At 39.8% G+C, this 13,500-nt stretch overlaps 1 long non-coding RNA gene across 1 annotated transcript in view; it reads right to left on the reverse strand.

The window, feature by feature from the left end:
• The window catches only part of LOC146816503 (uncharacterized), a 518,523-nt gene that overhangs the window by 225,528 nt on the left and 279,495 nt on the right, over window positions 1–13,500 (reverse strand). Inside the window, exon 2 of the long non-coding RNA XR_014962454.1 lies at window positions 12,900–13,089. This is a non-coding gene — a long non-coding RNA (uncharacterized LOC146816503). The remainder of the gene's footprint in view (window positions 1–12,899; window positions 13,090–13,500) is intronic.

Below are 13,500 nucleotides of genomic sequence, written 5' to 3' on the forward strand. Positions count from 1 at the left end.
GGGAATGCATTGGACTTTTGAGGGGTAAAATGCAATATTTCCCACTCCAGTCTGTGCAACAGTAGGGAAAGCGTTGGATTTTACAGTGGTGAAATTTACTATTCACACTCCATACAACTCAACACTACTGAAATTGTTGGACTTTAGAAGATACAATTTACTAATTCCACTCCACTCAATGCAACAGTAGGGAAAGCATTAGATTTTCACAGAGTTATAGTTCATTATGCACACTCCAAACAGCACAACAGTAGGGAAAGTGTTACCAGCGAAGAGGTTAATTTTACTATTCCTACGGTAGTCTAAGAAGTAAAATACTTCACTTCAAACATATTACATATATGAGTAACCCCATGAAGTAGAAGAAATATGAACTTAATAATAAAAAAATAAAAAGAAATAATAATAATAAAAAAAATATATATATATATATATATATATATATATATATATATATATATATATATATATATATATATATATATATATATATGTATATATATCTCCAACCAACAACCTCTAGGCCAAATCCTCATAAACTTATGCCGGACAAAACCACAGTGCCACGGCTCCAATGTGACAGCCTGTTTATTTAGATGCTCGCTACAAAACAACAAAATCCCAACGTGTTTCAGAGCCTTCCGCTCCTTGCTCACGGGTTAGGTGTGTAAGCTGCCTTCCCTTTCTTTTAAAGAAACACCCACATGTGTTACATGTGCATAATGAACACAGAAAACATACTCCTTGTTCTTTCGCAACGGAGACAATAATGAAATTAATATGCAGGATATGGATAAAGTCATCAAGTCGAACATGATTATCTCCACAATTTTGTCATGATCACACACAATTCGTTTTTTTGAACCAACCATAATCATATAATTTTACGGTACTGCTCATAGTCACAATTTTGTCCAAGTGGGCTAGTCTCTGCGTTCTAGCCACCTCTCCAAAAGTAGTTTTGGCCAATACAATTCTGCCCCAGTGGGCTATTTACTTGGTGTCAATATACAATACTTTGACTCCCTAATGCGGTTGACCTCATGGCATTTGCAGTGTACCACCAATTCTCCCCCACAGTGGGTGATTACTGATTAAAGTCAAAACAGTGTTGGAAAATCCAAACAGTCTCAGTTTGAATTTTCCAGCACTGTATACCCCCACAAACCTATTATTCTGCAACTAAAATAAATCAGTATTCCATGTTTTAAGTAAATAAAATCAATTAAATAACAAATAATTAATAATAAATTGTTAATTAATTATTACATCATTAATTTTCATTACGCCACAAACCTAACCACCCACAAATAACATATAACAAAAATAAATCAGTAGTATATACAGTACATTATAAATAACAATCATATAATGAAATACAATTTAGGAACTAATTCTTAATTAAATTTTTCCTAATGAATTTCCCAGCCTACCCCCCAAAAAACCCAACAACCCACTACAACACTATAAATTACTATAAAAATGTATTAAATCATTCTACATCACATAAAATCACAAGCTATATTTTTATAAGTAATAGAAACACATAAAACTGATATATAAACAAAAACATTAAAATAACTCCAAAACACTAATTTTAACCACTATATTAGAGAAAACGATATTAACAACATTATTATTATTTACAGCAATATTACCGACTTAAAGAAACGATATTCCTGTCAATGATATTTGTGCATCACAATATTTTCAAATCGATATTTTGTCCATACGCCAAATAATAACAAAATAGGAAATATGTGTGATGTTTACCAGCTGATCCAGTGGGAATCTGCCATTCAGAGCTCGGGGCTGCAGGCAGACAAGCGCATGATATATCAGTTTGCGCAAGTAGTTGTTTCCAGATTTATGACACACATGGGAAGCGATCCACCATACGTTGCAAGTACCCATTTTTTATTGTGGCATCAACACAATTTAAGTCTCTAGTAAGGACGATTGGAATGTCAGTGTATCTTTACAGCAGGTTATAGAGTAACACAATCAGTTTATGCAGCAAGCCTCATTTTAGGTGTGACAAGAACAACAAAAAACTTGTTATTGTCGGAGGTGAGAATAGTGCCTCCTGAGGACCCAGCAATGACATTAAAAACAACACACCCATCAAACAAAAATTCAGAAAGATGCCAAGATTCCTGTAAAAATTCAAGGTCAAAAGTCTGTAAAAAAAGCACCAATGCCAATTGTGTGTTTTACTCTGCTACATTCCAGGAAAACAAGATCAATTTGATGGTAAGGCAAGGAATACATTTTGCATGTGATGCTCTATCCCAGAATATCAATGGATTTCCTACTGAAGATCTCCCAATCCAGTCTACATTGCCACCAGATTATACTGCTTACTCAGTGAGTCCATTATCTAGAATAATCGGTTTCCCTTATGGGATGAAGAAGATCTTTAGCTATTCCTCAGTGGATGGTTCAAGTGAATTTAGCCCATGGAAGGTGCTGAATCAAGAGCATAAGGAATTGGGGTACTGTTCATGAGGAGGGTAACTAAACGTTGCATCTTTTCCAGGTCACAGGCAGCAAAGGTTGAGTGCTTCATATGCGGGTTAATTAATTTTTAATCCCATAAACCAAAAATGGGATAATGATTGGTGAACCTGAAGAGTAGCCTTAGGTTGAATAAATTTGAACCTTACACATTCATCTTACAGGACTATTTTTGATTCCAAAAATTCTATTCTTTTAGATTAGCTTGTATTATCAATAATAATAAATTCTGGTATACTATTTAGTAGTTTTGGGATGCTTCCTCATTAAGATTGTCATAGGCGGCCTATAACTGTTAATTGGAGTACATATTAATTTACTAAACTTGCTGATAGGGTTAATTGTATAATAAAGCTTGAAGATGTGCAGGCTTGGACCCAAGATCCTTCAGAATGTGCACACCTGGCTGGGTTTAAATTTAGATTATCTCCACACATAAATTCTTGGAGCTGTCGCACCTTCCTGTATTATGGTAGGGTTCAAGTTAGCAGAATAAATTAGGGCCTCACTGTACTGGGTAGGTGGATCAGTAAGTGGTGTTTCTCTTTGGAAGTTAGTGCCCGTAGGTTAGCCCGATAGAGGGGTATATTCACAAGGAAATGGCAAAGCATGGACCTGTGCCAAATTTGCCAGCACCGCCCTCCGCCATTTAAAAAATGAAGGGATGCCCTGTATTTACAACAATACTGCACTCCCCTGTGTTTTCCATTGCTCTGATGCTACAAATAGCCACCTAGTACCATAGTGCAAGGATGCCTGCTTTGCAGGGAATTATTGTTTATGTGCAGGAACGTGTCCCTTCCTGCAATAATGGTGATTTGTTACTTTTATGTGTGTTGCATTGTGCAGCACACATAGAAGTAGCAAATCTTCATTATTTAATGATTGTTTATGTGCAGGAAGGTGTAAACAATCATTTATGGTGTTTTTGCATAAAAAGCAAAAACAAGGAGAGATAAAAGTATTTCTCCTTGTTGGGCCATTCTAACGCCTGCTATTGCATGGCGCTAGTTTTTGCCACCGCCTCAGGTTCACACATCCTTGTAAATCTGAGGCAGTGTCAAAAAGCAATGAGTTTTGCCATGGAACGCCCACAGCAACACCCTTTGCATGCTCCTTTCACGCAAAGTGATGTGTGTAAAGGGGCCATATTTACAAGGTTGCGTTAAGCCACTCTAACTGGCTTAGCGCTGCTTTGTAAATATGGAACAGGGCATAGCGCCACCAGAACATCTTTAAAAGTGACATTCTGGTGGTGCTATACCCTTGTAAATATACAGCTGAATATTTAGTCTCCTGAGATCGCCAGGTACAGAGCTGAATTTGCTGACAGGTTAATGGTTTAGGGAACATTTTTGTTCTTTAACTTTCTTTCTTGGTTGACTATTTTCTTTCCGTTCTCATTTGCTGCTGGTTTCAGGTTTGGAGATCCTTGGCTTCCAAGTTCTACTCAACCAGTTCAACTGGTCTAGAAGTATGTTGGGGATCGTGACGATGGGCAGGCTTTATATCCTGAGTAGGTCCACCTAGTCCTTCATCCTTCTTTTGAAGCCATTGAGATGGGTAACAATAAACACCTGTTATCTGTCATTAGGGTCAAGAGACATCTCTGAGGTGAAGTGCAGTTGGCACATAACCGCATTATGTTACACTGTTTTAAATAGGATAATGTGTTACGGAGAATTTGAATTTCTATGCACAGTTCCACATAGGTAGGAAAGCCTGTCTAAATGGCGATCATTTCTGCCTGAGTATATTTTGGGTGGAGGCATGGCCAGAGGGTGGTTGCACTGTGTGGCAGGATGCTAGGTGTATCCTATGCTAGGTGGCTGAGCCAGGTGAGACTGTGTTCTGAAGGCCCGAGCATAACTCCTCTACTCTTACTTTGCTATTGAAAACAGGGGCATATTATTTTGGGGGCACACCTAGCATGACATTGTAGATGGATAACAGTGAATAAGGGAGATATGTCTCATATTTCTATATCCTGAGTAGGTCCACCTAGTCCTTCATCCTTCTTTTGAAGCCATAGGGTCAAGAGACATCTCTGAGGTGAAGTGCAGTTGGCACATAACCGCATTATGTTACACTGTTTTAAATAGGATAATGTGCTACGGAGAATTTGAATTTCTATGCACAGTTCCACATAGGTAGGAAAGCCTGTCTAAATGGAGAGCATTTCTGCCTGAGTATGTTTTGGGTGGACATTCTCTTCACTCTTAACCAGCTATAATCCTATAAGTGAATAGCAAGAAAATCAACATCTAACCGGAGGATAGTCTTATGTTCACTTATACAATTGTTCTAGGTGTGACTCGGGTGCACAGTGGAACATATGACTATTGCTACAGCAAATAGAGCCATTAGCTTCCCTGATGAGAGCTGATCTAGCAATGCCTCCATGTACACAGAAGTGGCCTCTGCTTACCTCTAGGGGCTTTTAATAGATTTGATTGCCACCAACCTGGTGTATGCTGCCAGCAGTGACCTTAAGATGATACATGTTCTGCTTTGCCACACTAGGAAAGATGAATAGCTATTAATGCTTATCACCAGTGCCTGCAAGAGCAATCCGGAGAACGACCTTCACAACGCAGTCATTACACCGCGGTATGTTTACATCGCGGGCATCACAACGCAAGTCGTTACAAAGACTTGCGCTGGATGGAGCTCTAAGCTAACGAATAGTATGATTAACTATTCCAACACCTTCGATACTGTAACGTAGGCTGGAGTTGGAATAGTAAATCATACTATTCGTAAGTTCAGCGCCCTCCAGTGCAAGTCAGTGTAACGACTTGCGTTGTAACAAACGCGATGTAAAATACCGCAATGTGAATTAATACGTTTTAACGTCATACATTCATGCAATCCGAATGGCTCCTTCCTGTGGTAGCATGTTTTCAATCTTTCTCCAGTGCATGATGAAATGTCTGATTATTTTCCCGTTTCTAATGCTATTACATTTCATCTGACAAATGCCATGTCTTAATTAATATGTGCCTAAGGAGGCAGGTGGAATGACTGACAAGTGGGAGGAATTAATTTTCCTGAAAAGGGCAAGCAAAACAAAAACATGTTTGCAATGAGGGAACCAAACGAAATGGTGAGACTGGAATTGGAAGCGCTCCGCAAGAGTGAGGACACAGTGTTTGTGATCACTGTCTTGTGTGAATAGTGCCCGTATTATTTCATCATATCATTTGTGTCCAGCTGTGCTCTGTGAGACAGGCATAATGGTCATTATCTTTGATGCCTGTTCCATAGTCTACAATTATCTAGCAGGACAGTCGGCCATTAGCAGCAGGAAGATTGCTAGATAAACTGACAGCACAAGAACAAGAATTCATGTGAGTGGAATCCCTGACATAGAGTGAAAGAATAATATATTTATTCCTCTGTTCTGTGTACATATGTTCATTTATATATATGTTATTCAGTGAAAAAAACAAAGGTTAAAGTAACGTTATAGTTAGGTAAATTTGTCAGTGACAATATTAACATTGTGAACTGAAAAAAACACAGAAATTCACCAGTTATAGTTAGCAGTGCTAACTATAACTTGCGCTCCCGCTATACACTGCTTATGTCCTCACATATGAAATTACTCATGACGTGTTCGAAGACATCATTTATGACATTACTTATGACATCTTAAATGACATCATTAATGACATCACTGATTACATCATCCAATCAGTGTGCTAGTTTCTTTTATAGTTTAGATTGTGGTGTTTAACAACCATATTACTTTTCCACTTCATTTTGTTCAGTTTGGGTCCAGCTAATGGGTGTAAGTATTTGAGATGTCATGAGCGATGTCATCAATGATGTCATTGACCATGTCATGAGTGATGTGATATGTGAGCTTATACAGTACAAGAGGTCCAACTAGCCTGTATTTACCGAAGGAATGCATCCCAATAGGAAACACCCAGATTACACTCTACATCCTTTTCGAATTTATCACAATTAATTTATTTTTTATTGCATATCTTACTTTTTTAGCACTTCTGATACAACTTATATTTATTTGCTTATGTATAATCATTGTCACATTAAATATAAAATCCTTCTGTAAATTCACAGAAAGACTAGTGGGACCTCTTGTACTGTGTGGTGTTCTCTTGCCACCCCCCGGTCCTATGCCTGTCAAAACATTTCTTTGGTGGGTCACATGTGTTCTTTAGGATATGTGAGGTCGTAAGCAGTGTATTGTGAGGAGTGTAAGGTTAGTTTAACTAACTATAATTGCTGAATTTCTATGGTTTTGTGTGTGTAAAATCTGAACCTAACTATTTCGTCTCTGTAACTGTTGGTTTTTTCAATGTAGTCTTTCTATAAATGCAATACACTACATTTTTGTTAAATACATTTTTTTATGGATCCCATATCTGTCCCAAATCCTCAGAGAAATAAGGGGTCTGCCTGTTATATTGCACACATTAAATACTAAAACAACAACACATTTAAGCAAACATACGCTATTGCAATTTCTATAAGTGTATCACTGCCTGTGTGTGGGTGCGTTAGTGGCTGTGTAAGTGACTGTGTGAGTAACTTATCTTTCCAGCTCTCTGACATTTTCTTAACCAACCTTTGATTTGTGTGTAGCTCTGATTGCTCTTCTGGGTACTTCACTCCCTGGTGATTTCTCTCTAAATGCTGTTATCTTTTTCTCTTTAACCAGCCCTCCTTGATCCTGTTTTACAAGACAGTCAAAAACGAGCTGCTACACTGTGCTTTTTCGTACTCTACCTTACCGTACCCTTTTCTTACCTTTTGAGTTATTTCCTGTTATTTGCAACACACCCTCTTGCATAGTTGCAACATGAAAGGGCCTGATTTAGAGATTGGCAGATAGGTTACTCTATTGCAAATGTGCCCCTTAGGACAAGTGCCATAGGATATAACATGTGTCACTTATTTCAAGTTCCATAAGATGTAATGCTCTTGTAAGAAGGTGGATGGAACATCCACCACAGGTGTGATGGAGTAACCTGTCCAAAAAGCTCTAAATCAGGCCCAGAGGTTTTAATTGGTTCTCATTTATTTTCCAATTATTCACAACATTTGTACTGCTTACTTTTATGTTCATCATTTTGACTAAAATAATTGTGTGCCTACAATACAAAATAAACATGTTTTATTCATTTGACCTTTATGTTTTCATAAACGATTCTTAACTTTGTCACCATGATACCTGAAAAATTAAATACAAAATAAACATGTTTTATTCATTCGACCTTTATGTCTTCGTAAACAATCTTCAACTTTGTTACCATGACACCTGAAAATATGCATAAATTAGAGTGAAGTTTATTGCAGTCAGTGCAAATCTCATTAGAAAATTAATATGTGAAAGACAAAATATCCAATTCCTGCTGAAAATAAATACAGCCACTTACGTAGCGGAATTAATATTCTGAAAGAGAATAGATAAGGTTCTCAGATGTCTTCAGGCCACTAATGGTGTGGTGCTATAGTCCTACGTTTTTGTTTACTAGTCCTATCCATTATGGGGGCTGTGGTCCAGGATTGCTTCAGTAGATCCATTTGAAGTAACACGCCTAAAACAATGATTTGTAAAATAAATCCTCAGTAGTTGGGCACTGAATTCTTGGCACATACTATGCACCAGCCCAGAGGGCCAGAGCAATGCCACATTTTATTGTAACAACTGATTATGTACTTATGTTTTATTAAGACTAATTTTGAATGAATTCTTATTGTGTGTCTATTCTGATAGTCTGGGCTGGGACAGGGCCTATTGACCCCTTTGGCCAGTGGGAGGTAATGACTCCATTAAGATTGGTTGATTCAGTGGAAATATTAATGAAGGGCCTCATTTATGAGAAGTGACGCATCGCTGCGTGAAAGCAGCGATGCGTCACTTCTCAGTGCGCCCTCCTTGCGACACCAATGATGCGTCATATTAATAATATGAGGCATCATGCCGCAAGGAAGGACAGATACGTCAGTATAACTGACGTATCTGTGGCGCAAAACGTGGCGCATTGCTGGAGTTGTGTCGAAAGTCTGACGCAACTCCAGCAATGCTCCTTTCACATGGGGCAAGCCCCATGTGAAAGGGCCTGCGTCACCCTTACACCTGCCACGAGGCAGGCGTAAGGTTTTGACGCATTGGCGTCCTAGAAGTGGCGCAGCAAAATCTCACGACCCTTTCTTGCGGGGATACGCCCACCCTGCATACATTATACCTGGCGCAGGTATAATGTAGCGCAGGGGTTTACGAAGTGACGCATCTACCTAGATGCGTCACTTCATAAAAATGGTGCAACATGGCGCATGTTTTACGCCACTGGTGCATCACAAAAAGTGACGCACCGGTGGCGCAAAAGTGACGCAGGGGCCCATAAATGAGCCCCCAAGTGTTTAAGTGCACCTACACCATGGACACTGTAAAGTTAATCATCAGCAACTCCAGATGAACAGTGCATAGGCAAAGTGTCCACCTTCCTGCCCCCTCCAGCAAAGGTATAACTGTCATAAAAAAATGTTTTTTTTAATTTGTCAGCTTGACTCGCTCAGCATGCCTAACCTTAACTCTCATACTCTCTGAGAGTTGGAGGCAACTAATTAAAAAACATTTCTTCTTACTTCACATCACGCCTTCTTACTTCACATCACATCTTCTATGTGACCCATTTCTTCACCTCCCACTCTGCCTACCTCTACAGTTCTATGGACATGCCCCCTACCTTTACAGCTCTATGGATATGCCTACAACCTCTACAGCTCTGTAGAAATGCCCCCTACCTCTCCAGGTCTATGAAAAGGCCCCATACCTCTCCAGCTCTGTTGACATGCCCCCTACTTCTACACTCTATGGAAATGCCCACTACCTCTACAGCTCTATGGATATGCCCCCTACCTCTAATGTACATATTTCTACAAAACCTCTCTATGAATACACCGCTCCACCACATCTCTCTCTACCTGTATTCACAACCTCACCTCTCTCTCTACTTCTCTGGGCCTACCTCTACATATCTTTCTCTTGAACCCCACACTTTTCCCCAACTCTCTCCCTCATGCCTTAGTTTGTACCTCACTGCTCTGCTTCCCCAATTACCTCTCTTTTTGTGTCATATATCTTCATTCCCTCTTTTAAATTCAAGTCTCTCTTTACCTGGCGTTTCTAGCTCTCTCTTTCTACGTCAGTGCTCAATACCCTACCTCTCTCTCCCTGCTTCATTTGTTACTCTACCTCACATCTCTCTCACTCCCTACTCAATCTATACCCCACTCCTCTCTAATATACTGCCTGATCTCTCATTTTACTTTATTTGCTCTCTACCTCACCTCTCAACCTTCACTATCATTCTATGTCTACCCCTTTTACCTCAACTTCAAATTCCTACTTATCTTCATCATTTTACACTACCTCACTTTCTCTACATCTATCTCTTCTCTCTGTCACTATATGCTCTCTCTCCTTCTTTCTCACTTCTCTCTGAACACCTTCTCTATTTCAACTCATACTATCTACCTCGCTCTCTTTATGCATCTCTCCAAATCACCTATATGTACATCTCTATCTCACAATGCTATGCGTCTCTTTGTCTCTTTCTCTGTAGCAACATAACATATTTCTTAACCTCAGCTGCCTCCCTGTTTCATCTCTTTTCTCTCAGCACCTCATCTACCTTTCTGTTTTCACCCCTTTCTCCCCACCTTTCTCTCTGCATCACTACTCTTTACCACTAGCGGCTGGTGTCAGGGAAATGTGGCGGGGAGGGCAGGGGCGGAGGGGCAGCGCAGAGGGGGCAGCGCATGGGGAGGCTGAAGCAATAAAAAAAAGAATTAACTGCCAGTCTCCTGCTCGCCGGTCTTCTCCTCTTCTGGGCTCTTCCCCTGCGGCCAATCCCTACGCTGCTCTCACCATGAGAGCAGCGTAGGGATTGGGCAGAGTGCACTGGTTTTGTGCTCTATCTGGAGATGGGAGCCCGTGCCTTCTGGTGTATCTCCACCCTGCAACACAGCTGGGTTGCAGAAATGTCAGTGTGCATGACGGTTTGGAGGACCTAAGACGGCCGGTCCAAACGGTCATGCACACTGACAGCAGGGCCCACCCCTCCTCCTCCCCCTGCTGCAGTGATGTGACCCCACCCCAAGGACTAGGCCACAGGACTAAAAATAAAATGAGCTGCATTTAGATCATTTTATTTTTCGTTTGCCTCTGTGGGTAGTGAGGCAACGCTCCTCCGCCATAGCGGAGGAGCTGTCGCTTCTATTTACATAACCTGTCTTTCTATGCCTTTTCTCAGTTTGCTCCTTTTTTACATTACACCCCCTCACCTTTCCACCACCTACTTCTACTTTTCTCTAACTCATTCAAGCAACATCCGTTTATCCCACAAACACGCAAAAGTGTTTCTGTTAACTTTCCTTGCTGCACACAGAGTTCAGATCAGGAGAAGCCATTCCTTTTGCAAGACCCTGCCAGTGGTTTCAAAGGAAAGGTGATTTCCAGGGGCTGGAGCTCTTGGGCATGTGGGAACTCTGACTTCAGAAATGTTTGACCTTTGCTGCTAAGGGCCGAGGGAGAGTTGTGTTACAGCAAGTCACATTTGCAGGCCAGAAAACACATCACACTGTACTAAAAGTTCAAGTGCAAAATGTGGAAACAGTTTAGGGAGTGACAGAGTGACATCCGCGAATGGCAAACAAAATGTTTCTTTAAGAAGAAAACATTGATTCTCTAGAACTTCAGAACAAGGCTGAATCCTAGGAGCTACGATGAAAAATTGCTCTTTGTGGAGGAACATTGGAAGGGCTGTTGCAGGACTCACTTCAACTGCTGGTAGTGCCAGCATCCTGACTAGATGCATTGAACTGTTATGGTTCTTGTACAACTGGCACAACAGTTGCCTTCCTGTGGTGGGAAATGTCTCATAAGAGACTGGAAACCAGATTTATGACTCTTTCTGCAACACGGGAACTTACTGGGCTGCATAACCTGATAGGGAGAGAGCACACATGTGCCATATCTACTAAGATATGGTGCACTTCTACTCTATCCTAGTGCTGGAGCGCTTATCTCTGCCTAGCACCAATGCAGGCACTCTTGCACTACAACGCAAAGGTGCCTGCCTTGAGGTCAGGGCTGTTTTTGATACCTTCCTGCACAAAACAGTCATCAGAGGTGCATTCCTCATTGCATGTGTGCTGCAGAATGCTGCACACATGGGCAGATGATGTAACAAGGGGCAATAAAGATATTTCTCCTCGTTACGCGTCTCTTGGATAGGCACACTATGTTGGTGCAAACCCAAGTTTAAAGACTTTAGTAAATCTGGATATGGGTCAAAAGCAATGAGTGGATGGACGGAAACAAACACGCTCTACCAATGGGATGCCTACCCAACACACGGTAACACAAGGCAGCTCTCTGTGCTGTGTTGCGTTGCATTGGTTTTTTACATGTCCACGCAAATCAGGCTTTGTGTGGCTTAGTAAATCGTGAAAGATTTGCATTAAGACGTGTCATAAAAAGGACACAACCCAGGGGCAAAATATTAGTAATTTTGGGCCCTGATTCTTAGGGTCTGATTCACAACAGTGAATTACACTTTTTGAGTCACTTACACTTTTGAGGAACTGTACTACTTTCGGTTATTCACAAAAGTTACTTTAAAAAGAAAACAAAAAAACAACAGTTAATCCAGCACCACTCATGGCTCCGCAACACCCTTCAATGGGAGATAATGGAGGTACAGAACTCAAATAAAACCCCATAGGATATAATGTTAACTTCAAATAAATTACTTAAAATAATTAAACATCTAAATAAATATAATTTAATGTTGAACAATATTTTAAAAAGCACATAACTTTAATTTAATTAAAATATAGCTACATTAAAATTCAAATTCATTCATTCTCTACATCCATTTTAATAATTATAAAGGCATAAGATTTATTTGTCCTTGAGTGGAAAGCAAGCTTTAGAAAAATAATAGTCATGTAGTATAATATTTTTCCATTAATTAATATATTTATTTCAAAAGAAAGCTAATAATGCAGTAGCATTTATTTTATTTTGTTCTACATTTAACTAAATATATCAAATGAATTTATAATAGTATTTAGTCAAATATTTTAAAATTCATATTTGAGTTAAATACATTTTTCAAATGTTCCCTAAAGTATAGGATGTCTCCACAGTCAGGGCAGAGAGCTGCGCATGGTAAAGTAGAGAGGAAAAGTGGTGTAATTGCATCCCACATTGAACCCTGTTTCAAGTATGAAGTGGAGTGCATCGACCAAGCTCTTCTGTGGCCTTTTCATCATCAGGTTCACCGAAGCACTAGATCCAATGTTAAAACAGAATAAAAATAAAATTACTGCACACCTACCTTTCGATATAATGGCTGTCCAGTAGCTTTCCTTCTGTGCTTTTTCTCCTTTGAAAATATCCCCAAGTAAGTTACATTCAATCCACATTAGGTAGGAACCCTACCCATTAACTGCACTTATAGAGAATACCATTCATCTGGTCATAGTCGAGAGGAAAGTCTATTTCCAGGTGCTCCATCGCGCCAAAACCTGAAATGAAAAGAGAGATACATTCTAAAAAGATGTCTTACATGTATGTCTATATAAAGTCAACAAATTAAGCAAAACTTAACACATGGAGTTAATCATTAGAAGATTGTTAGAGTATCTTGGCACTGCAATCTGCACTTTTTCAAACAATAAAAAGTCTTAACAATGCATACAAATATAAAAATTACTGATTAAAATAAGTGAATCTGCAATTTATTTACATTACACATTGCCAGCAGCACCCACCGCAATGGAAAACTTGGCACATGCGGCCTCCATTGAGGCGGCCGCATTGTAATGCCATATGTGGGACCACCGCCATATAGGCGGGCGGTCCCCATCCGTGGGACGATGGCGGACAGACATTCGTAATCAGGCCCTTAATTTTAAAACATAACACAGTCCAAAGGT

This window comes from Triturus cristatus, chromosome 6 (assembly GCF_964204655.1).
Source record: "Triturus cristatus chromosome 6, aTriCri1.1, whole genome shotgun sequence".
In the NCBI taxonomy this organism is placed as follows: Eukaryota; Metazoa; Chordata; class Amphibia; order Caudata; family Salamandridae; genus Triturus; species Triturus cristatus.